This window comes from Glossina fuscipes, unplaced genomic scaffold (genome assembly GCF_014805625.2).
Source record: "Glossina fuscipes isolate IAEA_lab_2018 unplaced genomic scaffold, Yale_Gfus_2 226, whole genome shotgun sequence".
In the NCBI taxonomy this organism is placed as follows: Eukaryota; Metazoa; Arthropoda; class Insecta; order Diptera; family Glossinidae; genus Glossina; species Glossina fuscipes.
This window is the reverse complement of record NW_023998569.1, coordinates 3,494-30,151: the sequence shown is the minus strand read 5'-3', so window position 1 is coordinate 30,151 and position 26,658 is coordinate 3,494. Positions and strand designations below refer to the sequence as shown.

Genomic DNA, 26,658 nt, shown 5'->3' with positions numbered 1-26,658 from the left:
AGTGCCTGAAAAGACGAAAAAATTTCTTTCTAATCAACTAATTACATGCATACATGATCTGGAAGCCACATTAACAGTAATTGTATTAATTGAATACGTCGCCTACTTTGAAGGCGGCTTATGGAAACGGAGATCAATTTGATGTTAGAACACGTAATAGCGATTACTTGCACTTGGTTATCCACTTTGTTCCACTACAAAAAACTCTTTACAAATGCGATAATGAATTCAATAGACAGGTAGACAGATAGGCGCACATAACTAGACGGATTTAGATTATTGCACTGATAAACGACTCGCGTACTGCGACAATTGATTTTGATTTTCAAAATAAGTTTTTAAGTAAAATTGATTTCATTTTCTTTCAACCATTCTACGAATAAAAAAGTGGATGAGAATTTTAGAATTCTAATTCGACCTGGCTCTGGTTCAATTGCGACTTGTGGTTAATGGGCTCAATCAAAACTACATCCTTTTCCTAGAAATTATAAACATTTGCGTTGCATTAAATCAAAGTAATTCTGTCCATCCGTCGGGAAATTAAACCTTAAAGAAAAAAAAATTCGATTTTGAATTATTTCTCGTACTGCTGTCAAATCAATTTCAAAAGCCAATTACCAACAAGCTGATGAGTTTATATTTCTCTTAGAATGTAATCTCAAGACGTCAGGAAATCTTAAGTGACCTAATATTTATAATCATGACGGCTTTGTCCCCAAAGTGCGCTTATACGGATCCTTGGAAATATTATAATAATTATTAAGAGACAGCATTAGACTTAGAATTCCTATAGGCCTGGTGAGGGTCCCGATTATTACCTCTAAAAAGGTCTTTGTTCTGATTTTTAAAACCATTGTGAAAAATCTGAGCCATAAGTAACAGACAACTGATGCAAATAAGAAAACAGAAAGGACAGAAGAAGAAGACTTCTCGCTTACAGCATTCATTATTAATGAAGTGATAGGTCTTCGATATAAAGCTTCGTTCTAGTTATTTTTATGCTTTCGCTTGTAATACTTCATGAAGTCTGCCTCTGTGAGACATTTTTCTTGCTTTTAGACCATTCTTTGATTTACCAAAAAAAAAAAAAAAAAAAAAAAAAAAAAACGAACTCACAGCAAATCGCTTCACTTACCACTAATAACGAAAAATTGGAATTTTGCGTGCTTTGGAACGCACGTAATTTTGTTAGAAAGCAATATATCTTAACTTATAAAAAAAAAAACTTAAATTCATTCAACCATTTAGAAACTTACATATGCTTTGAAATCATTAGCAACAAAGTAATAATAAATTTCCTCATCGCGCGCGGCTTGTAATCGCTATGAAACTTTCACGTACGTCAAGTGGAATTTTCGTAAACAAGCGCCCATTACGGCAGTGAATGTTAAAAGAAGAACGCTCAGTTCTTTTCATTGAACACATGCGCATGTTAAAGAGGGGTGGGAAAGTTTTATATTAGCTCCAAGACAATTTATTTTAATCATTATAATTTTCAGTTTCACGCCTGCTGTCCTGGCAAATGTGCAACAAATCTTTTTTGAAAATCATTTTTAGCCCGTGGAAGGAGGTATGCTTCCGCTTTGCTCATTGAATCTTAAAATTCTTATCAGACTTTCTCTAAACGCCTTACAGGCGCGATACGTCCCTTTTTTCCCATTATTTATCTCCATTCATCCGTCTCTCCTTACATAATTGAATTATTAGAAGATCCTAAGCTGCGGATATTTAAAAAACAAGAATTAAAGTTTGTCTTACAATTTATATAGTTCAGTTAATGGTATCAAGCGCGTCCAAGTGGCTTCGTAAGCCTCAAAATTTCTACGATTAATGACTTAGAATCTTCAATCAATATTGATAAAACATTTAGCGTAAACACTTTGTGAGGCCATCTGAGATTTTGATGCAAACCTACCTCCAATCAAACAGTTAATGCGCCTACGTGCACTTTTTATAAGGGGTTTTGGGCCGAAACGGCTTACTTTACACACAGCGTGCTTAAAGCCCCAAAGGACAAAGTTCTTGTTGTCAGTAAACTTATAAATGCAGGCAGACTGCAAATGTAAGACCATCCTCTTCTTCGCTTAAATTACTGAACCAAAGAGAAGATTAATTAAATGCTTTCATCCCTTTCTAGAAGAATAACAAGAGTTTCAGTTGCCCTTCTACCGCAGCGCGTTTCTTCCCACGACATAGGCTTTTTTTGCGAGTTTTTATTTCTATCCTCCTTAAATGAAAATTGCTTTGATGATAACAAAAATTTTACAAAAACGGATGATCGATTGTTCTACCATTAATTGTGTAAGTTAATCGATTAGCTTTTTAAACGATCTTTGTTCCTAACGATTGACATGTATGCCGCTAAAGTTCGTTTTCTTCCCGCCGACAATTGAAAATTTTTCTCATTTGACGACTAACTTGTCTGTGATTCGCTCTAAAGAGGATATGATCTACTCATGTTTACCGGCGTCTGACTTCGCTAATGGTTTACCTAAAGGGATAGCAATTCGATTGAATAAACGTATATTGACCAAAGGTGTGATGTATAGCCAGGAGCCCCCATAAAGAAATTATATTATATCATTATATATATATATATATATATATATATATATAATAGTAAGTGAGTCGATATTCATGTTTATCAAAATGATGGCTCACGCCTGTCTAATACATTGCGGGAGATCACTCTATATATAACCTTGAAATACATATATATATATATATATATATATGTATAAAATATGTATAAAATAATAATTAATATTAAATACATACATATATATGCAACCTTTATATATATGTATATAATCTTCTTCCTGCCTATCTAAAAACTATACAAAACTATTAAAAATAAAAATAAAATAAATTTTGGCAACGCGAAAGTGCCACTTTTGGAGGATTGGAGGCGTATGAGACTGATGTACATACTTTTGCCGAGTTAGCGAGTTCTCTAGATGTAGGAGCAGCTCTATAGTTTTGGCTCACTGACACTCCTCAGACTGTTGCAACTAGAAGAACAGCATGTACTTACCCTTTAACGAACGAGCGGACGTTATCCCTTTTGCTTATATTATTATATATATACATGTAAAAGAAATAACATAATTTTATATACATATATATATATTGTGATATATATTGGGATAGACAGAGAGAGAGAGAGAGAGAGAGAGATAGAGAGTGAGAGGGGGGGAGATGTGAGAGTGTGGCCAAAATGCCTTCACTATAAGGCGTCCTTTTTTTACTTTCTTAACTTCGAACTAAACCTTAACTTACGAAGAATATTGAAAGAAACTTTGTTGAATAAGTTTGATAAGTGTGTCCAGCAATGAAAAACATGTAGGCAACAATTCAGACTGTTGCCAGTTGCTTGATAAAATTAATATAATCTTAACGCCGATTGGGGAGCGATGTGAAAACTTGAGCTTCCCTTAAGCCTTCGAGAAGTGCTTATGGCAATTTATTAAAAATTGAAGTTTCGCAATTCATTTTAATCTGGGTTAATTAAATGTTATTATTATGGCAGAGGCTTAACTTCAATGTACACATTCCTCACTAATTGGTGTTGGAGAAGCACCTCGTTTTACGTTTTTCGCTTTTTATTTTTGTTGTTGTTTCTTAATGCTTTGATTGCAGTAAGAAGCGCACTTACTTATCATTGTTATTATTTTTATTTTTTTAGTAGAAATATTCAACAAGTTTCTTATCGTTTCGAAAACCACATATTACATTACGTACACACGCACACACACATGAAAGCAAAAAAAAACAAATTGTTTTTTTTTTGTTGGTTTTTTTTTTTTTTTTTTTTTTGATTGCTTAACAGTTGCTTGCTTTCTGTTTTTCCTTTCCCTTTTCTTTTTCTGTTATTATCTTTCCTTTTGTGGGTTAAATTCTTTCCTCATTTCGTTGTTCGTTCTAATCATTTTAATTTCATTATAAAAGCGTAGATCGTGGATTTTATTCTTGGTTTACCGGTTACAAGCAGAAACGCAAAATAAAAGCAATAATTGTTTAAAAAACGAAAAAGAGTTGCGAGCAAAGTTTTACTCCTTTAGCGCTAAGCAAAAAAGAACAAAAAAAAAAAAGAAAAAGGAAAATGATAATGATGATGTTGATGACGATGAAGATGATTTTGATGATGATAATGGTGATGAAAGTAATGCGTCACTTTTCTAACAAACGTTTATATTAACTATAATGAATTTTTTTTTTTTCTTTTTTAAATTTTAAATCCTATTCGACAATACTATTACACTGTTGCTGTTTCGTTTATCCCACACACGGTTGTTACATACTTATTTATTTATTGTTTAGTTTTTTTTTCTTTTTTCCAATTTTTCTTCAATTTCGATTAAAACTCCTTTTTTGAGTTTTGGAGTTCGTATCAGGGGTGACATTTGCACTGGGTTTTCAATAGTAGTTTGTAAATGCACTATCTGGTACGACACGCCATAACGATCGATCTTCTACTCTATAAAAAATTAATGCAATCTTTACATTTCTAAATGCAAATGGTTCAAGAAAATATGCAATTTTTTCAGTGCTAGTGTTAGTGCGTATCCGTTTTTTTTTTTTTTTTTATTCTACGTATATGTAAATAAGTTACTTTAAGTTATTGATAAAATAAAAAAAGAAACAAAGAAAAAAAATTGTGCTTAACCTTTTTCTAGTTGTAAAATATTTTATTATATTTACAAAAAAAAAAAAATTATTTTAAAGCTTATGAAACAAAAAAGAAAAACAAAAATTTATAAAAAATAAAGATGATTTTCTTTAAAAAAAAATTGAACAATTTTTGTGTTTTACTGCAAAGATAATAAATATGTTACATTTCTATTTAAATTCTTTATGAAAAATTTCAAATAAATTTTTTTAAATATTTTGCAAAGAATGCTTTATTCCTCTTTAGCAAATAACATCAAAGAAATGATTGCATTTTCCTCTTAAAATAAATCTTTAATAACACCGATCACCGATCAAATTCATCGAGTCCAGGTTTCACTACGGCAGGCCCCTATGATGTGCGGGCCTTTCGAACACATGTATAAAGGCTGACTGCAAAAATTCGCAAATTAAAGAATTTTACTGTAGAGATTTTTCTCTTCAATTAATAGACTTAACTATTGTTAGTGGATAGGAGAGATTTTCAATTTTTACGTTTTTCAAGAAATAGACTAAAAAGATCGATGCCGTTGTTTGGCACCTGAACAGTTCATCAGTCAACTCAATCGTCTAGATTCCAAATGATTGATTGCATTTTATATACAGCTCTACCAACAGTTGGTCACAAGACTTCATTGTATTGAATGAATTAGCTAAGACAAAGTAAATGAAACGTCTACTTTTGTAGTCACCATTAACACCGCCGAAACATAACAATTTGGAAAGAACGAAGACAGTCTTATAAACTTGTGAACCGCAACATTGTTAAGGTAGGTTGGCTATAGCCGGAATTACGCTGAACTGACACAATCTCTCCATAATCACGGATAAATGTATGCTGACATTAGTTCGATATTATCTCAACATTAATTTAAACGTAGCCGACCCTGATTTTATTTCACAATAGTGAAACTAAGCTGATAATCGATAAATTCCACTAAACTCAATAGCACAACTCTAAGCCATCTTAAGCGGAAAAGCTGGTGCTGATGGTAACGTCGTATAGCTCTCTACGAATTCTAAGCTTATATTCTACAAACCAGTGTTAATGCTGTTTTGTAAGAATATGGTTTTATAGGGATTTTGGGAAATGGGAATAAACGAAATTTGTGTGTGAAACGTTGCAATTGCAAATGATGATCTAAAAATAAAAAGCTCAGAGAAATATCCGCAAGCACCTTTAGGAAACTTCATCTAAAGACAAATGCGCATAGTACATATGGACATTACATTTAACTAACTAAGACACCTAATGCTCGACTTTGGATTATATTCATCCTCAAATATTTACAAACCATCCTAATAGATAACGTCAAATCGATCACTGTTGAAATGCATAAACGATTTGCGGTAAATTGCTGCTAATAGCACGAGCGCCAAATTAATAGCAATCTCTTTGCTATCTAAAGTGTACCGTCCGTTGGAAAATAATCTCTTCACCGCAAAGAAGTTTTCGAAGAAACTAACGTAATAGAAAGAACTGAAAACTAAATCTGTTTCTAATAAGAAAATACTGAATACGAAGATTGAATGACATAGAGACAAATTAGTTTTCAAAATATTATATTAAAAAGCTCTTTAAACAAATTTAAGTCAGCAACTGAAAGAGTTTCGTTCGTAGCTATGTTTCCTTAATAATGCTAAAATTCAAATTTAATCAAACTTCTTTCTGATACTCCTCCTCCTCCTCCTAAAAAGCAAGTAAGAAACTTTTTTTTAACATTTGAACTAAAACTGACGATTTTATAAACAACGACAACACCTCGCTCTAAAGCAGTGAAAAAATTATAAAAGCGCAGATACTTTTCTAGATATAAAAAGTAGATACTCATAAGAAATTCTTCAAAAATCTCTGCTTCTTGCAGAGTTAAGAAAATAGAAAAACATTGTTTGCAAGCTTCTTCGTTTTATAATGCAGTCCAGAACCTACATAAATAGATATAATTCTGAAAAAATAAATTTGGTAATAACTTCAATCGATTTTTTTTTTACTTCTGTTATATAAAATATATAAAATACATGAATTGAAATGAATAAATAATATCTTAATATCTTGTCGTTGCGTTCAACATTTTGTCGTCACTTTACAAATTTTCCTGTTAGTTAAATATATCTTTTTATAGCATATTTTCTAGCAGAGCATAAATTGTGCAAAAGCATAAAATTACGCATTTCACTTATAGTATATAGCGCAGCATAAACATTTTGTTATAATTGCGTTAGATGGCGTTACGGAAAGTAACTCAAATATAAGCACAGACATCTGTTTAAACATAAAGGCAAAGGCAAGACGAATGTTATCGACCTGATGAGGAGTAAAATGCTTTGAAAAAAAAAAAAACGAAAAAAGAAAAGTGTAATAAGAAAAAAAAACAACAAATTTTGAACAAAATAATTCGCTAATTTAAAATTTCAGCAAAATTACTTATTCGGCTAAGCGCTTTGGCAGTGTGGTTAGCTGGTTGTGTAATTTTATTTAAAATCACAGCCACTATCTTCACTGCCGCCGCGATAAGCTGTATCAACGCTTCATCGAGATTGAAAATTATACCAAATCGAAAGAATTTGAATTTTTTCAACTTTGAGGGAATTGTAACCCCTAGTCTGTTGTACCATTTTCATTATTATTATTATAATTTCTTCAGGCATAAAAGCAGGGTGAGCACTATCAACCAAGACTATTGGCATTCGTTTTATTTTTTCTAAAAAAGGTATCCTAAATGTTTCATAATTTTACTTATGGTCAATATCCTTCAGATATTTTAGGTTATCCATTTTATTATTATAAATTAACTCCAAAAAGGAGAGTAAACAAGTAAGAAAATTATATTCGGTCGTGGTTGTTATCCTAAACAAAAAAAAAAAATAAATAAATAACTGCTCTATGGTATGGAATGGGTGCGGGTGATTTCTTCTATTTTCAAAATGAAAGTTTCTTCTCATAGGCATGTGGGTGTTGCAGGCTTTGAAAAATTTTAAGCCACCTTCAAATTCTTTTGCAAATTTGTAGGTGATATCTTCATTTTCGCTAAGGGCAGATTGTTTACCACAAATACTACCGGCAGTTGGACATGCTTAAGCGCATTCCAAATTTTAAATTGACCAAAAATTTACACGCTTTGTATTGAAAAAAAAAAATACATTTTAATACACAATAATATAAAGTAGGCGTGGTCAATTTTTCAATTTTTGTACAGGTGCTACAACATCGCCCATAGAATGATGGTCAAATTTTTGTACCTTTATTTAGTATAGTGTAACGAGTCTTCTTGGACAGGGTAGAAACTCAGCCACTCCAAGGTTCGTTGCAAGACAATTTATATGAAACAAAATGTTCCGGACCTTCGGGGATGTTCTTATATAGTCCTTTATTCGTATGCGAGATTACAAGTGGTTTTGTAGAGGGTTGGCAAGGAACTAGCGAGGTGACACGACGAGCGTACTATCGCGGATTACCTAGGTGGTTATAGCTCAATTGGAGCGTTTACGACCGGTTCGATGCTCACGGGGTTAGCTGTTTTTTACTTTTCTCGTACTATCACGGATTACTTAGGCGGTTCTGGCTCACTTGAGGCGTCTATGACCGGTTTTGATTCACACGTCGTTGGAGATCGCGGTTTACTACAAAAGAAACAACGGATGCGTTGTTCGTGTCATAGCTGCCTTGGCTTCATGGACCCACGGTTTGTCTCTGGTCGGCTATTCGTATGTGCAAAAAAAATGTTCCTCCGTCTTTCAGGGATGGTAAGTAACAGCTAAGCCAGCACATCGCCTATCCGTAGGTCAGCAGTCGTCAAGGTCCTTCAGGGACGGCGACTAACAGCTAAGCCAGCGCATCCCCTATCCGTAAAGTCGGTAGCCCTGAAAAGTCCTTCAGGGATGGCGACTAACAGCTAAGCCAGCACATCCCCTATCCGTGAAGTCAAACAAAAAAAACTATTCAAAAACGCTTATCACTATGCTTGTTCAAATGTCCGCCCAACAGACACCCAGGTACCAAATCGCGTGATTCGTTCACCGATAGGTACGTGAGTGCAATGTTTGCAATATTGATCTTCGACACGGGTTTTTTTTCCTTGTATGTTTCTTAACCTCTATGTACAATACTTCGCAAACGTTTCTGTAGTGTTAGACCATTTATGTAGGGTAAGTGTATTTTTCCTGTTTATGTGTGTTTGTACATGTTTATACGTGTGTGCTTATATGCTTGGCATGTGTGCTCCTACATTTCTATACATTTTTTTGCATACGAATTTATACCTGCGTATATGTTTGCATGGCCTAACGGCGTTTATACATTGTTTCTACAGTTTATGCGTTTTCTATGATCGCATGTGCTCATACATTTTGAGCGTTGGTGCGTTGATCGTACGTGCTTATGCATTTTTCCCCTAAGTGATGGGTGTAACAATATATACAAATTGATCATAGACAAATGGTACATGAAGCAACAGCGCACGGATGCAATGGTTTTGCAAAATCTACATAAGTGAAAAGTAATAATAAGTCATCAATAATAAAAATTAAGAGAGTCTTCCGCCGCTCCTTCCCACTGCAATAATCTAAACAAAAAATTTCCTTGAGAATTTTTTTTTGAATGGATGCATAAGTAAGGGAATAACAGTATTCGAAGATGTTATTCAGCATGTATTTAAGCATTTAATAAAAATATTACTTTTGAAATATAACAAAACAAATAACAATCGAGGCACCAGGGGTGACCAGCGTAACTGATCCAAATTTGATTTAAAAAAAAGAATACATTCAATATCTTAGGTACCTCTCTTCGCAACGTTGTTGTTAAGATTCGAATGAAAAAAATGAAAGTCGGTGGAAAGTCGGTTCCGTTGCTTGCAGCTTCAACTTTCAACTTTTGAAGCATGTTATCCGACATATGTTTTTTAATTGCAATACATTTCTTATTTCTACTTTTTCTCTAAGGCTATGAACCTAGCGTTGGACCTTAGAATTATTCTGTGGTTGAAAGAACGTCTTTTGCTGCATACGTCAAAGAGAGAGTTGCATGCTTTACATTCTACGGTTTGCGAAATGACAGAGAAGATAGCCGAACTCATAATCAACATTACAAATTTCGCTCCATGGTTTTAATTTCGTAACTGAAGCATCAAAAGTTTCGAGACGCGCTCAGCCACCTATCAACATAATGGACGTATTACAAATGTACGTTTATTTAGAGATGTTAAATGGATATAAATACAAATAAAATTTGTAAAAAAATCTAATGAGGAGAGTATGGGGGGACGTAGAAACCAAGACAAGTGAAACTGCAGCTATCAAACAAGAATTCAGTTGGCACAGGAAGTTCATTTAAAAAAAAAAATGGATAGAAAATTTACAGTTGCTTTCCCCCGTAGACAGGATCCCTACTAGCTACAGATAAGAAATATAAAAATGATTGATTTAATTAGATTTTACTAGCAAAACGGATTTTACGAATGCCATCAATTATTGATTGAATAAACGAAGCCATAGTAATGAAATAGTCACGCAACGAAGGGTTCCGCAGAACGATGTATGAAAATTTCACTGAAACGTATTTTGCTTGCCCAGATACGTAATGCCTCGGAGCCACTTAAGCAGCGCCATCCTGTAACACGGTGCTATATAAACAAGTTCAAAACATGAGAAATCGTAATACTGGATTGCGAAGCAAAATTTTTTACAACAAAAAGCACTGCACCATTGTTTCACTATGCTCGTCTTAATTTATAAGGGGGAGTATTCAGTGCATTCACAATTGGTTCAGTCAAGGTCGACTGATTTCTATTGAAGCATTCCAGACTCTGGATGATTTTCAGCTGATTTTCACCCACACCATTTCAAAACACAACAGTTTTATTTTTTTCTTTACAACCATTACCGAAACATGCGAGCTGTATTCATTCTGTCGAAACATTTGCAACGTAGTAGTAAATTGTGAATTCTGATTTATGTTCGTGTGTGTAGTGTCTGTTATAAACATTCTTCTGACCGCAAAAATACATTTATCGACCGTAAATTTGTCAGAAATATTGAAAGTTCTTGTGCGCAGGTTGACATTGAAAATGGGTCAACTCGGTCGAGGAACACGCATGTCGTGTTACGTAACCCGAGGTCACAGCTGCCTTTCAAAAGGAATAAAAAATTGATTTTTTGCTCATTACCTATAAACTGCAACGGATAAAACTACAAAAATTTAACCATATATTCTATAGGCGATGCCATAGTACTTCTACAAAACGGGAAAAAAAATGACCATGCCTACTTAATTTTATTCTCCTCATTTCTTTTTCAAAACCCTTCTATGTATGTAAATTCTGGGTCAGTTTCACATTCGGAATGGACCTAAGCATGTCCGTCTATCTATTCGTCTGTCCATCCAACCGTCTGCGAAACTGTCGTACCTTTGGGAAGCGCTCTCGCAAAACTGAACATATCGCTACAACGCCCATAAGCTCTACATAACATAAACTGTGAACACCTTTGTTTTTCGTGTTTTTTGCTTGTTATTCTTAACGTACAACACATACACCATATAAGTTTCGCCTTTTGTTCTAAAAATAGAAAAAAATCAACCGCGCCCACTCCATTAAGTTTGCAACGCCCAGAAAGAAGGATTGGAGACCCGACAAAGCATATATATTCTTGATCAGCATAAAATTCTAAATGGATATGTGGATCCGATTTGTCTGTCTGTCCGTCTGTCCGTCAGTCTAATGTTTGTTGTGAACATTCTCATGGCCGCTAAAATGAAACTATCGATATTTGCAGAAGCGTTGCAAGTTCTTGCACGCAGGTTGGTACTGAAAATGGGCCAAACCCGTCAAAAGACACACCCACAGTACCACGGAAAGTAAGAACACCTATATTTTTCAAAAGGAATTCAACTTGCTGCTTTACTCATAACCATAGCAGATAAACGTACAAAAACTTGAACGTATATTTTATGGGCCGTGCTCTAGTACCTGCACAAAGTGGGAAAAATTGACCACGCCCACCCAGCATTATAGTTTATCATAATTTAGATCTTTTTTTAATATCTTCATAAGGCGCAGAAACAACCTTCAAACACCCCATAAAAGATTATTAAGAAGTTTCAAATTTGGAACGTACCTAAGCATATGCGTCGGCACGTCTGTCCATCTGCGATTTAATCTTTTCCAAGAAAACCCCTATGCGACAAGTAGAACAAATCAGTGGCGTTTACTTCATATTGACGTACCACTTAAGTAACTCATTGGAAATCATCACGCTGCATTGTAACCCAACTCAGTAAGATTCTATTTTAATTAATAACTTTTTACTATCGAGAAAATAACAATCACGACGATACGCCTTTCTTCGGTTATGTTCGATTTAATACGATATAACTTAATCAAATAACTGTCTATCACGAATACATACATACGTCGTGGTCGGTCCATCCGTTCTTGTCGGATTTCCTCTTCGAAATTCATCATTTTGAATATGTAGTTGTATCAATAATGTATTTTAGAAAACACTTTTGTCACTTTGTCAAGTAAATTCAATGCAGCACCCACAAATGTCCTTTACCTGTAAAGTTTATATACATATATATAGTAGATAGACATAAAAATCATCTTGAACTTTACGCCGATGAAAGCAAGAATTCTTCAACTTACGATCAGTGAGATTTATTGCAATAAAACTCAAGATCTTCAAAAAGGTTCTAGCCGATGACGGCATGAATTTCCGTAATATTTTAACAAGTTTGCGGCCATATTTATTTTCATTTTGAAATCAGAAGTTAAAGATTTGCACTCGGACGACAACTTCCCTAATTCATATTTGTCTCTAGCCTGCTTCTACTAATTGCTGCCAGAAATAAAGTTAAGGCATTTTAATTGCAGTCGCACTCCTGCATGCATAGTGAATACGAAAGTAAATACACTCGAAGGAGCTCTTCAACACAATGGTCTTATTCCGATTCAAGTGTAAGTAATATTAATTATTCCTGAAGTAAAAAAAAGCCGCAAGCCCCGAGTAACTCGCAGCGGTCATGTAACGATTGCGAACATTTGGAACATATTAAACCTTATTAGGAAAGATAAACCTGTCTTATAACGAAGATGACTGTAAGAGAATGCAAATAAACGGATAGGATGTGTCCTGTCAATCCTGGTCATTCAATTTGTAAATAAGTCTCGTTATTTTGACGAAAATTTACACGGAACAGTTTGAAGACAATGTTAGCTTAATCATTTTCATTTATTTTGCATACGGCTAAAAGAATCGAATCAATTCCTTGCGTCCTTACGGAGAGGGAATACCAACAGTTAAATTACCGAAGCAGACCTAATGAATCGGAAATTAACGATGACTTTAAACTATATACGAAAAAATCTTTAAATGGCACAACCAATTATCCGGAGTTATCTGTTTTTACCATAGATTATCAATCGAACGAACTTCTTATTGTAATTGCTTACAATCCGTTCAAAATATTCACGGAAAATTTGCTATAAATATTTATCAAAGGTCATTAAACCTGTAAACTCAATAGAGAGTATCTAGAAATTACTTATTAGCTTTAAATCTTTTTTTTTTAGGTTCAGGTGTAGACGTCAGCGTAGAAAATGTATTTAAGGATTTGCATTATCTAATTTTGAATACTGTGTAGGACATAGTTCTATAACTTTGAAAGTTATCTCTAGACTTAATCTTGTGTTTCTATCCGTTGTAGGTTTAATATTTTTTCTAGAAATACGTATATTTTGTGGTCCTCTATCCTTGGTTACGTGGTCGAGATGAAAGAAAACCAGTAAAAACATTATAGCCGGCCCACTATTAAATACCACATATCATTTCGTTTAGTAAAGTTACTCATATGAAGATTTTTCAAAATAAGAGAAGTGGTTGAAGAAATGGTCCGATCTGAATCATCATAACTTGTCTTTATTTATTTCCATTGTTAGACGTTATAATCGTTACTTCTTACCATTCTTACTGTTTGTTCCTTTTTAAAAAGTTCTTTCTTTTTTTTCAATATTATTAATAACACAAGCTCATCCAAAGATGGATAAGAAAGAGATATTCGGCTGGGGCCAAATCAAATTTTATTATATAAGAATGAACATATGCATGCGAAAAATTAGATAATGCAAATCCTTAAATGCGACTCTGCGTGCGAAAAAAAATTAGATAATTTAAAATCATTATTAAAGGTTATAAAGAAGAAACTTTTATGGAAAACATTTCATACAAGCGGATTTTTGCGAAAATTACAAAACATCATATTTAAAAATAACAATCCCTTGATGCCGATAGGTAAATTTTTATTTTTTATTTTATTTTTTACTTATTTATTTATTCATTTATTTTTTAACTCTACTTATACAAGAAACTAAACAAATAACAGTCGAGTTAAATTGGCACTTAAAGCAAAACTTATATTAATTAATAATAAAACTTAGTGTAAGTACAATAAAGCAAATAAGATGGGGGAAAAAAAAAGAAAAAAAGCATGTACACAACCAGCATAGAGCCACACTTACAACCGGTACAGGACCAAATTCCAAATGAACCCCTAAGCCACCGCAAACATGCGTAAGCCAGGCAACCGATAATAAAATTCATGTTCGAATCGTAACGACTTTTTAAGGTGTAACGGGTTTTCTTGGGCGGGTTATAACTCAGCCACTTCAAGGTACGTTGCAAGAAAATATAGAATAAAAATAATCCGGACCTTCGGGGGGAATAGTGTACAATTCCTTTATTTATTATTTCCTTTTTACTGGAGAGAAGTACAGCGATGTGTAGAAGCTGGCTATGGCAAGGAAAGGAACCAGCGAGGTGACCCGACTTCTGCTGTGGCTTACACGTGGTGCTCGATTTATTTATTGTTACTGTTATTGCTTTCGTCGAATTACCGCGGCGCTCCAGAAAAACAGAAACGTTCCCAGTGTCAGAGCTGCCATGGCTCTCGGGGCCGGCGGTTTGTCTTAGGTTGGTCATTCGTGTATAAGTGCCAAAAAAGGTGTTCCCCAGTCTTTCAGAGATGGCGACTAACAGCTAAGTCAGCACATCCCCTATCCGTAAGTCAGAATAAAATAGTAAAGAAAAAGGTTGACTTGCCAAATTGTCTGTCCGCACTTACCTTAGGCAGCTATGGCATCAAATTGAAAGAATCTGTGTGCCGAGCTGCTCTTTTATAGCTGAAGTCCCGCTCGCTTCCCCTCTTGCCAACATGTTCTATGTGTTTACATATGCCTTGAGGTACTGTGCTTGTGTGTATGCTTATCTTAGGTTGGCTGCAGTCGCAACCTAGTTACGGTTAGTTACGGCTTGCAGGATCCTGCTTATACATAACTTAATACCAACTTACGTCTAGCTTATCATTATGCTTGTTTAAATGTCCGCTCAACAGACACCCAGGTACCAAATCGCGTGATTCAACCACCGTTAGGTACGTGAGTGCTTGTGCCTTACTATGCCTTTGTGTTTGCACACGCTTTGCTTTGTGTGTTTCTACGTGCTTGGCATGTGTGATCGTGCCTTTGTGCATTTTATGTATGCAGTTTATGCATTGTCGTAAGTTCTTATTTTTCTTATCTACGTACTTACTCCTGTAAGTTTTCCTAACGGTGCTACACATTCTGCGCATTTTACAACATAGAGATTTTTGCTGAAGTTTGTTCGTTTTGCATGTATAGATTTTCTACCTAAGGTCAGTTCTGCGTGTTTTGTTTGCCCTAACGGTGCTATCAGCTTTCTACATTATTTGAAGATTCAATGTGACCTAACGGTGCTATACCTTTGTGCAATGCTGCTGTAGCTTCTGTGTGTGTTTGAGCTCATGTGAGTGTACGTGTATTCTACTGCGTTCATACCGATTCGATTTTACTTAATTGTATAAGTCAGGTTGTGTTCTTATACTTATGTTTTAATACAGATTGGGTTCTTAAACCTATGCTTTCCACATTTGAATTCTCATTTACATTTGGGTTCTTATTTACATTTGAGATCTTATTGAGTACTTATTTACATTTGAGTTCTTATTCACATTTGAATTCTAATTTCCCTTTGAGTTCTTCTCTTCATTTGAATACTTATTTACATTTGAATACTTATTTGCATTTGCCTACTTATTTACATTTGAATACTTATATCTGCTGTTAAGCATTTTGAGTTCTTACTTGTGTTTATACTTTTGAGTTTTTACTTAGCCCTTCTTACATTTGAGTTCTTAATCCTGCTTGTATACCTATTGAGTTCTTGAATCTACGGGTTTATACATTTGAGTTCTTGACTCATGCTTTTATACCTATTGAGTTCTTAAATCTATGCTTTTATACATTTGAGTTCTTGACTTATGCTGGAGGAGGTTGTTCATGCTTTATTACCCTGTCTGGACAGCCGTTTACAGACAGCTCGGACTGTCAGGTGGTTCGCTGTGGATAGCTATTTCAGGCGGACGGACTTGTATTCCGTAAGGAAGCAAAATGGCTTCCTTACAAAGGTTAAAAACTAGTTTAAGTACGACTTTAAAGAGTCCGATAATGAGAATAAGTGATAGACGTCATTTAGCTTCTTGCAAACAACTCTGAGCAGATTAAACAGCTCATAATTATATTTATACTGACTAAGCTTAACCAAGATAAAGTGCCTAGAGAAGCGGTTAGTGACATTAAAGCATACCTCACCAAGTAATGAAGGTGAGTCAATAGCACCATTTATTACTTTGATTACAAAGGAAACGCCAAGAACAAACCTACGTTTCTCAAGAGACGGTAAGGATAACAGAAGCAACCTATTTTCATAGGGAGGAAGAGAGGCAATCAGATTCCAACCCAAATTTCTAAGAGCAAACAGCAAGAATTGCTTTTGAACAGATTCAATTGAATCTACATAGCACCTATATGAAGGAGACCACACAACGGAGGCAAAATCGAGTATGGGTCTAACCAAACACATGTACAGCCTTTTCGTTATGTAGGGATCGTCAAGCTCTTTGGACCACCTTTTTATAAAACCAAGGAATTGAAACCAAGTTAGTTATAGGATATGGGTAGTTTGCTGATAAATCGAAATTAGAAATCGAAAAGTTTCGTCGGAAATACACAGCAAACAGATTTGAGATTTCAAAATCATCCGAGAAATCAAAGAGAGGATTTAATGAACTGAAGGTATCTGCAGTAATAATAGTGGTTGAGGGAGTTAAATCTATGCCTCGCCACTGAGTAAGCGAAATAGTCGAGTTTTTCCTATTCTTGTAATATTTGTCTTATTAAACCACGGGGGCACCTGCTTCGAGGTCGGCACTGCATGATTGGAAGAGATGCAGCAATAGCTAGATTTAAAGTATTGTAGAACGATGACAATAAGCTGTCAATACTTCCGGTTGAGAGATCAAGGCTCATATGTCAAAGACGATGTTTTAGCAACACAATATTGATTTTATGAAAATCGTAATATTTATTTAAAAAAGTTTGATTCGGCACATTAAGGCAGTTCAACAAACCTTCGTTCTTATGATGAAAGGATAGGCACATTGATGGATGATAAGGAACCTCAGGTAAAGAAAGGTGGACAACAATTTGCGTTGATTTCAGGAAAATTGGCAAAGCAGAGATCAAGCAGTGTACCATTACAATTAGGGGCACGGGTATATTGAACCAAATTATGATCAAACAATTCATTAAAATACGCAACAGCCCTGTCAGACGTTGAAGTAGGAATCAAGCAGCCAGAATTATCACTGTTACACCAAGTGATTTGAGGCAAGTTGAAGTCACCCAATGCAACGACCAAATCGGTGGGTCTAGACCGCTTGGCCTCTTCACAAATGAGGGCAGCCTGCTTCTTGCTAATGCAGATCTCAGAATTTGGAGGAATATAGGAGCAGGTTATAAGTAGGTGTTTATTAGGCATTTTCACCCGAATAGCGATAAATTCAACGTTAGGAGAAGTGGGAAATTCTATTGAATAGGACGGGACTGACGCAGATATGGCAATTAATACACCACCACCAATGCGATTCACTCGATCATTTCTAAAGACTTGAAAAGAATTGTGAAAAAGGTCGGGTGAAGATCGGGTTTTAGCCAAGTTTCAGTTAAGGCCACACAGAAAAACTCCGTGCTCACTGAATTAAGAAAAGTGGAACGAATTTTTGAATTTAGGCCCCTAACATTTTGATAAATGAGAAAAAGGGCCTGAAGAAACATTTAGTTTTTTGAAGGCGACAGGACTATTGCTTTGGTCTTACGGGGACCATCTCGAGGGATAAATTCCTTAATTAGAGATCCTACTGGCCACAGTGGTTTGTTTGACAACATATCACTGTTGTCAGTCGTAACTAGTATTTTAAAAGAAGAGATTGCCCTAGATTGAAAAGGAGCTATTTCCCAAATTCTAACGCGCTTTAAGTTGACTGATAGGACTTTCGCCGTCAGATAACTTTTTATGTTATCCACCGATGTTTCAGGTACCAGTCTTGACACAAATATTGCTTTTCTGGGAGGAACTGCCGTCAAGCAAATGTCATAACTTGGAACAGGAGGGTTCACGGTTGGAGAGTTTAGAGTTATGGAGAATAGAGATGGCGTTATCGTTCTGGCACCAGCAGCTTGTGCGACTTGCCCAGTCTTGTGACCAACGTTCACATTCGAACAGCCAAGGGGAGAGGATAATTTATTTTTCTCTTTCAGCGACGGCGTCAGCAGCACGGCCGAGAATACCAGCAAACTTTGCATAACCAAAGCCTTTAATTTGCCAGAATTCAAAGATAGATTGTTTACTTCTCCTTTAATTTGCCAGAATTCGAAGATAGATTCCGGGCCTATTTTTACGCAACATGGTGTATATAAGCACTCCATGTCAAGTCAACAAAGAGAAAAAAGAGTTATTAGGACAAAAAGAACAAATTCAAAAGAATCCACAACACTAAATTTATCTACAAATTTAAGAAATTTAAGAAAACTTCTCCGTTACGTTGTCACTGTAACAAAGCAAAAGAACAAGAGAAAGCAAAACCAAACTGGAAGCACGAAAAAAAGAGAGAATAAAAATCAGAAAAATTATCTCTTAAATTACACGTAAAATTTACACTACTGCAGCAACGGTAAACAAGCCAAGAAAAAAGCTGTTAACACCAACTGTGGTGTTAAAATCTCGAAAGAGATTTATTATTGCGAGCACAGTGCTAATCGCAAGAACCAAAATGAAAATCATAAAATTTTAATGTAATTAATGTAATTCTTACACTTTTACACCTTTACTACTTTTATATTTTTACAAATACTTAGCTTTAAACGCGTATAAAACGATAAGAAAAATTTAAGCAATAGGACAATCAAAAGCGTACGATCTCGCGCGCGTCAGTTGCCAGGCATTTGATCGAAATTTCTCCTTTTTTTTTAGTAAAAAACGAAAAAGAAACCATTTTAAAAGTGGTGCATGAAAGGGGGCAACGCGAGCGGGAAAGGGATGAGCGTCGGGCCATTGCCCCATCTCATATTACCCAACAGGGCGGTGCTCGGCGTCGTGGTAGCAGAAGAGGGCGACGCGGAGGAAGGAGGCGTCGCTGTGAAAGAAGGGGCAGAGGGCCAAGAAGAAGCCCCTTTGACTTGATTAAAAATGAACGAGGGGCATGAAAAATTGATTAAAAATCAATGAGGGGCATGAAAAATTGATTCAAAATCAATGAAAAACATGAAAAATCTATGAGGGCCATCAAAAATCGATTAAAAATCAATGAGGCGCATGAAAAATATTCACTGATAAGTAAATTTAAACAAAAAATTTGTATAATATATCAAGTGAATGTAGCTTCAAGCAAATGTAAAAAACATGGCTTGCCTTCGCGTTCATTTTACGACCCTGCTTAATAATACGTATAACCTAATGCACAACAAAATTATATATATCTAAATATTTTCTTTCTTTAGCAATTCACTTGAGTTTACTGTTTTTAAGTCTGAATTTGTACTTTGATTGCACAACCGCTTTAGAAATTCAGTTTGCTCATCCTCCTTTGTAAGTTTAGTAAGTTCTTCCAGCAGCTCGTCCACTTCCTTGCAAATACAAGCTGCTTATAATGAGATTAGCAGATAGCGTTAAGTATTTACTTAAGACCTCTGAAATATCGCCATCTAAATATATAATAATACCAAATTCGAAGTTCAAATACATTCAAACAAGTGGTCGCTCATTTATTTCCTCTCATACGAGCTGAAATTTGTTTACAATTGAGCGAGCCAGACAAAAACAATCATAGCGATGAATCCACGCAAAAAGCAGACAACAGCAAGACTGATGGTGAAGGGAAAGCGCTTACTGATAACTTTTGAGCGAGGACAGTGCGGCCAAACCCACTTGCTCAAGCTCGGCGCCGCACAATAGTCTAAAACATTATAGCAGTCAGCAACTTAAGAAGCAAGCTCGGAAGAGTATTCATGCAGGAGCCTCGTCCGTACACCTCATAATGCTATTTTGAACTAATTGATGGAATCGCTCTTCCCTCTAGCATTTTCCATTTCAGAATTTGATGAGTCTTCAAAAATAACATTACATTACATTTATTACACATTAAATTAATTAGCTCGTATATACCATCATCAAACAATGTTTACATATCAATGGGTGTTGTCCATGTGATAACTATGACTACATAATGGCAGAATTTCAAAAAACTTCACGCTATCAAGAGCTTCTTGAGTAAAAAAAATCCGATATTATTAAGGGACAATCCTTAACCCTTCCATTACTTTAATAAATAAAATGTAATCAATTTACATTGATGAGCAAAAAGATCTTTTGTCTATGTAAATTAAGTATTGACCGGCTGTAAATAAGAAAACAAGATATGTGTAAAAAAACTTTTCTAGATACGCTGTAATAGACTTACATATAGAACTTGCATATAGAAACGGGTCCGTATTTGCGACATTCCCTATCAAATGCTAAATTTTTTATAAATACAGTGCAACGCTTATTGACATCATTGGAAATGTTTTCTTGTTTAGTGACTTTCTCTATGTTTGCTTTTCCTTTATCTTCTCTTTCCGCAGCACTGTTACTGTTACAATCCTATGCTCAAGTTTTTATTAGTTAACAGTCACTATAGTTTTTCTTACGTTACTTCTTCGTTATTCTCTTCATTATTCTCAATCTCTTCCTCCCCATTCTTTTCATTCGTTTGTGGTTAAATTTCTTCTTCTTTACATTCACTTTTAGATTTTGTATGCAAACTTAATATCCAAAAAAAGATGTACAATTTTTTATTTTGTAAAGAAATTATCCACGTGTTTGCAAATTCTTTTTTTGCACATTTTCTTAATATTTTCTAAGGTTTTATTATTATTATTATTTTAATTTTAGACTAATGAAATGAATTCTTAGACTAAAAAAAGACATTGAGCACTAGCAACACAGGCTATCGGCTTAAGTTATTTTAATTATTATATATAAAAATGCTTTGAATAATCTCTTTTTTTGTCAGCCAGCTGTTCTCTTCCGAGCGAACATTACATCTGCATACTATTGTAAGAACATGTATGCAGAACAGAGACAAAACTATCATACAAAACTTTTCAGAATAACCACCAATACAATCAGAAAATTTCTTGTGTTCTTCTTTCTTGTTTTTCGGCGGTGGTCATAAATAAATAAATAATACGTCCACATCTTGGTTTTTATAAATAAATTTTGTATTTACGGCGACGACGTTAATGCTCTCACATCATAAAAAATAAAGAAACATTAGATAATACATATCCTAAAGTTTTCAATTGGCTGAATGGCGTTGCCTTTTAAGTTGTTAAGTTGGGCATTTAACCATTTAACAGAGCTGCCATTTTTTGAGTATTTTTTACAAGAAACTCTTTGCTTTGACTTTTAACAGGGATTTTAGCGAGGACTTTGTTTAAAAATTATGACGGTTTAATTTTAAGCTAACTTGTAAAATAAAAGAAATTAAGAAATTTTATATGAAAACATAACTTATATATTATATATTATACACATTTATGTTATACTTTTATATTATATTATATTTATATTTTGTCAATTAATGAGCGGGGCTTACTATATCTCTTATTCATAAGTATATAAAATTGTAAATATAATGCATGATATATTCAGTTCAGTTAATGTGATAATGTGATATTTAATGTAATTAATATAATTTTAAAGTAATTCTATAATGGTGTAGGCCTATAGGAGAGCCAGCCATTTCAAACAAGTACGAAAAGGCGTTAGTTGCTAGCTCATCAGCCTTGGGTCTTATTTTCGACTCATACCATCATAATCATTAGGATTAAATAAACAGGTGTCTGTAGGCTGGCGAGAGATATAATTACTTCTATCTTTTTTCACACATCATCTATTGCGAGAGTTGCAAATTCTCTTAATAACCGTATTTGAAATTTTTTTTTTTGTAAAGTCTCTCACAACTTTTCCCTAAATGTAGGCATGGTTACAAACAAATCTTATTCCCATTTGAAATTGTATGTAAACAAAGCATAAAAGTATAAATACCAAACGTCAGACTTCTGTCTTAAGTTCAATGCGAGATTGACGGATGGACAGCCGAATAACTGAAGAATTGAATTGACTAAGAATTTTACAGCGATCATAAACATTTGTACGCCTTAGGTGAAATGTGACGAGGAGTAGTAGTATATGTTAGCTTAACCTTATAAATACACTGATATTATATTGCACTTTTCATTTACTTTTAATTCTATTTAACAGATTTTTGCTACTTTAATCTTCACTAGTATTTCGTATATAAACTTAGATGCGTGGATGGGCAAATCCTCATAATGTGTTTTAAATCTTTTGTCTCTTACAAGCATTCGTACATAAGCATATGTACTTGTATGCTATTTCGCAATTCCCAAAACATTTACATTTTTAATGCATTTTAAAAGCTTGCGTGGCTTTAACAGAATTATGGATATTTAAAGTAAAGTGTGTATAGAAAATGGAATTGAAGTATATATATGCATTTTTATATATATGTAGTTATATACATCTACTTATATGTAAACTTTATATATGCATATGTACATATATATATATAATATATATATAATATATATATAATATATATATATATATACGTACACATATATGTACTAATTGAACTATTTGGATTATGTAAGAATCTTTACCAAGAGATTAATTAAACTATACACTACCGGAGCAGTGGGATTTTCAGGAATTTTATGGTGATAAAAATTAACTTAACTTTAACAGTTCTCTCTCTCTTCCCCCTCTATCCCTCTCTCCCTCACAGCATTTTGTTTACTTCTCGGCAAACTCCAGCTTGATATGGTAGTCTACGTCATTTCCTTGATATCTAAACCAAACAGCTGTTTCGAACATTGATATGCTATTTAAGGAATATCCAAGTTTTCTTTTTACGGGTATGAAGAATCGACGATTGCTATCTCACGCTGAAATATCATGACTTAAGTCTGAAAGTAATAAACATCAGCTCATCATCTTTAAAATGCTCTCCGAACTATTCAAAAGTAAAACGTTATATAGAGACGTTGCCACTGACAACAACTTAGACCATTACATAAGGAAGGACTAAAGTAAATTGTGAAATCCTAGCTGCCATTTCTATCGGACATTATTCCTTCCGATTGACGTTTTTCAATTAACTTATCTGAAATAACTTATGAGACCCTTTCATTACGACTTAAGATAATACTAAAGAATGAGTCTATCCATAGATAGCCTCAATTGAGGAATGGTTCCTTCCTTAAAGAATTCATATGCTGTACCAGAACAACAGCCCAAAGCAATAGCGGCAGATACGCAAGTGATATAGTCGCGGAAGTTCGATTATTAAATATTTTTTATCATTTCTCCTAATGAAATTCTTCAACTCAGAAATATTATTACCGAGCGATTTTTCTCAAAAAATTTTGAAAATTTCAAATTTTTCAAAACGAAGCGTTATAAGTAGAGTGGTCGTGAATGTGCTACGACCCAATCCGTTTTTAATAGGATTCGTTCTTGGAGTCAAAATTTCTTAAAAAATATCTCAAACATTGCGACTGACCGGCAGCGGGAACGCAAATTTACGTGGACAGATAATCTGACAAACAGTTAGATCTAAACAAAAAATTATAGAGTAATCCTCTTCGTTCCCTTTCCAACAAAATTTTATGCTAGAGCTTGCCTCTACGCTCTAACGTGTTGCTATATAGTAGAAGGAATGATAAGAAAATTTAAAAAAAAAGCCTCCATCACACACTTTCAGCTTCTCGACAGAGGCACTGAATCCATTTGCATCTCTTTCAGAGTCACATCATCGCAAGTGTTGTCTCGATGAAACTATGTTAACGTATTTTTGTTTGGAAATGCTTTTAGATGAATTTAATGATGAATTTATTTAATGTATTAGGGAAATTACACAAGTTGTCACTGGGTAAAAACGTAACTTCTCGGCGCACTTTTCGGAGTTTGGTTGTTGTAGATTTCGAAACTTCAAGGAAATAATTTCTTTTAGATAATGATTTTTGGCCCGGGCGGTTTAGAGGATTCAAAGCATCTACTAAATCAATAAAAAAGTTGATTTGCGAAAAATCAACACCGCCTTTAAGCCTTCTCTTGATGCTAGCTACATCTGTACAAAAGTAATAATATACCCTACATCGAAAATGCGTTAATATATGAATCGTATATAAATTTATTATTTAGATAAAAAAAATATTGCGTAAAACCTGCCGGCATTCCAGTTTATGATTAAATTTTCTTACGATTATTTTGGTAGATATTTGAATGTAATCGCATTTTCTTTTTTTTCGAATTTATCTTATCAAACAAATTTTAATACGAATTTCAGGCACCCAGGTGTTATTATGTTAAGCACAGAGGATTTAGCTAAAGGGGTTCTGATTAGATAAGGAGATGGTGAAAAAATTCTTGCAATTTATTCTTCTATTTAATTTCTTTATTGCGTTATACGTTTTTAAAAGTTTTCAAACTTATTAAAATTTTTTTTTTTTTTTTTTGTATGTTGAACAGAGATGGACTAAGCCAATAGACTTGTGGCCTATATGTCCAGATAATAAACTGTTGTAATTTTTAGTCACGATTATGTATAAAACGTAACAACGGAAAAGAGCGGCCGTAATAACTGGAGTGAGCATGTTAAATGTAATTGTGTGTGTGTGTGTAAGTGTGCTTGTTGAGTTCTTGAAAGTCAGACAGTGTTGCAAACTTTGGCTGAAAACGAAAAGGAATGTCATGATAATTGAAAATGATTGAACGCAAAAAAAGAAAAAACAAAAAAAAAAAAAGGAAAGAGGAGGAAAAAGAAAAATTGTAAAAGGATAAATTGGCTTTTCTAATAAAGCAAGTTAGTTCCCTGAGATGACGTACATTTTTTGCTGCAAAGAGATCGAGGAGACAGCCATATAACTTGAAGAAGCTAAAAGAATCTCTAATGCCATCAAGCCTGTGACATCTGAAGATTAGATGCTCAGCAGACTCAACAACATTGCAAACTTCACAAACATCACATGGTATAGCGCGAATCATTTTTAAATAAACTTTGTCATAAGTGTGACCACTTATGAGTCTATAAAGAATTTTGATTTCCCAGGAATTAAAATAAGATACAGAGAAGGGTTTGAATTGAAATGTGGGATTTAATTTATAGAAAAGACGATTGGATTTAACGCGCGCGATTACTTTAAATTCGTCGTTTAGTTGTTGAAGGATGTGGTTGCGAATTGCCCGAATTGCTTCATTGGGAGTATATTTGATGGACAAAATTGTCCCATCAACACGAGCTCTCCCTGCATGAAAGTCGGCTTTTACATTTAAAAAAAAGCCGCAGTGGCCAGGTACCCAAACGAGCTGACTGTCATCCACTTGAGATTCGTGCAACGTCTTGTGAATGTCAAATACATATTGATTTTCTGCATCTCTTTTATTTATTAGAAGTAGAGCTGACCTGCTGTCGGAAAAAATAACAAAACGTCTGATACCATCGGAAATAGCAACAATGATAGCATGTCGAATGGCGAGCAACTCAATAAAAGTAGAGGAAAGTTCCTCTTCCACTTTGACTCGAAGTATTGTTTCAGATAGATGTTTCACGACCGAGAAGCCAGATACATTATGTCCGACGGAGCCGTTAGTGGCATATATATCATATCCGTTGTTGTAATAAAAAAGGAGCTTTTCTTGGCATAACAACCTTATACAAGAGAAGTTGACATTTTGTTTTGAGGTAGAGATCGGTTCAAGAATGTCCATGAAGACTTTGCATTTGCTGGTAATGAAATTCAAGGAATTTCTCCCAAGAAATCGAAGAGATTTTACCTGATTAACCTTTGATAAGAAGTCTGATTTCACGTTTAGAACCTTTGGCAAAATAAATAGTGTTTGTCTTGCTGGGGTTAAAATATAAATTAAGATCAGCGCATGCATCGAAAAACAAGTTCGCTTTCATCGAGAGGTTATTGACAGCTGCTGGAAAAGATGAGTCCGCAGATACGATTAGAAAATCGTCTGCATATTGAAAAATGTGAGTTTTGTCATCTTGAAGATCATGCAAAGAAGCTGCGTATAAATTGAAGAGTATGGGGCTTAAACAACTGCCTTGTGGGATACCACCGCATATTTCAACTTTTTCGGTACCCATCACCAACACACGCTTGGATAAAAAATTAAGTATTCACAGCCGCATTTGAAGAGGAATCGAAAAGTTTAGGAGAATTCTACCGAGCTTAATCAAGTTGACACAGTCATAGGCTTTGCTGATGTCCAGGGAGAGCATGACAACCATTTCCCCTGCTTTTTTTAAGCTGGCTATGAGAAAACACCGTTCATTAACGCACATATTCGTAGATTTGCGTTTTTGATAGGCGTAAGACTGGAATAATGTTCTTAGTTTTCAGGAAAGCAGTTAGTCTCTCCTTAACCATGAGGTTGATGGTCTTTATGAATACAGATATTAGTGAAATTGGTCTGAAGCTGCTTAAATCATTTAAGTCTTTA

At 34.5% G+C, this 26,658-nt stretch overlaps 1 long non-coding RNA gene across 1 annotated transcript; it reads right to left on the bottom strand.

The window, feature by feature from the left end:
* Nucleotides 1-19,407: 19,407 nt before the first annotated feature.
* On the bottom strand, nt 19,408-20,958 carry LOC119642561. Its single transcript, XR_005248083.1, has 3 exons — nt 20,537-20,958; nt 20,242-20,473; nt 19,408-20,182 (listed from the first exon to the last, which is right to left on the bottom strand). It is a non-coding gene; the product is annotated as an uncharacterized LOC119642561 (long non-coding RNA).
* Nucleotides 20,959-26,658: the final 5,700 nt, after the last annotated feature.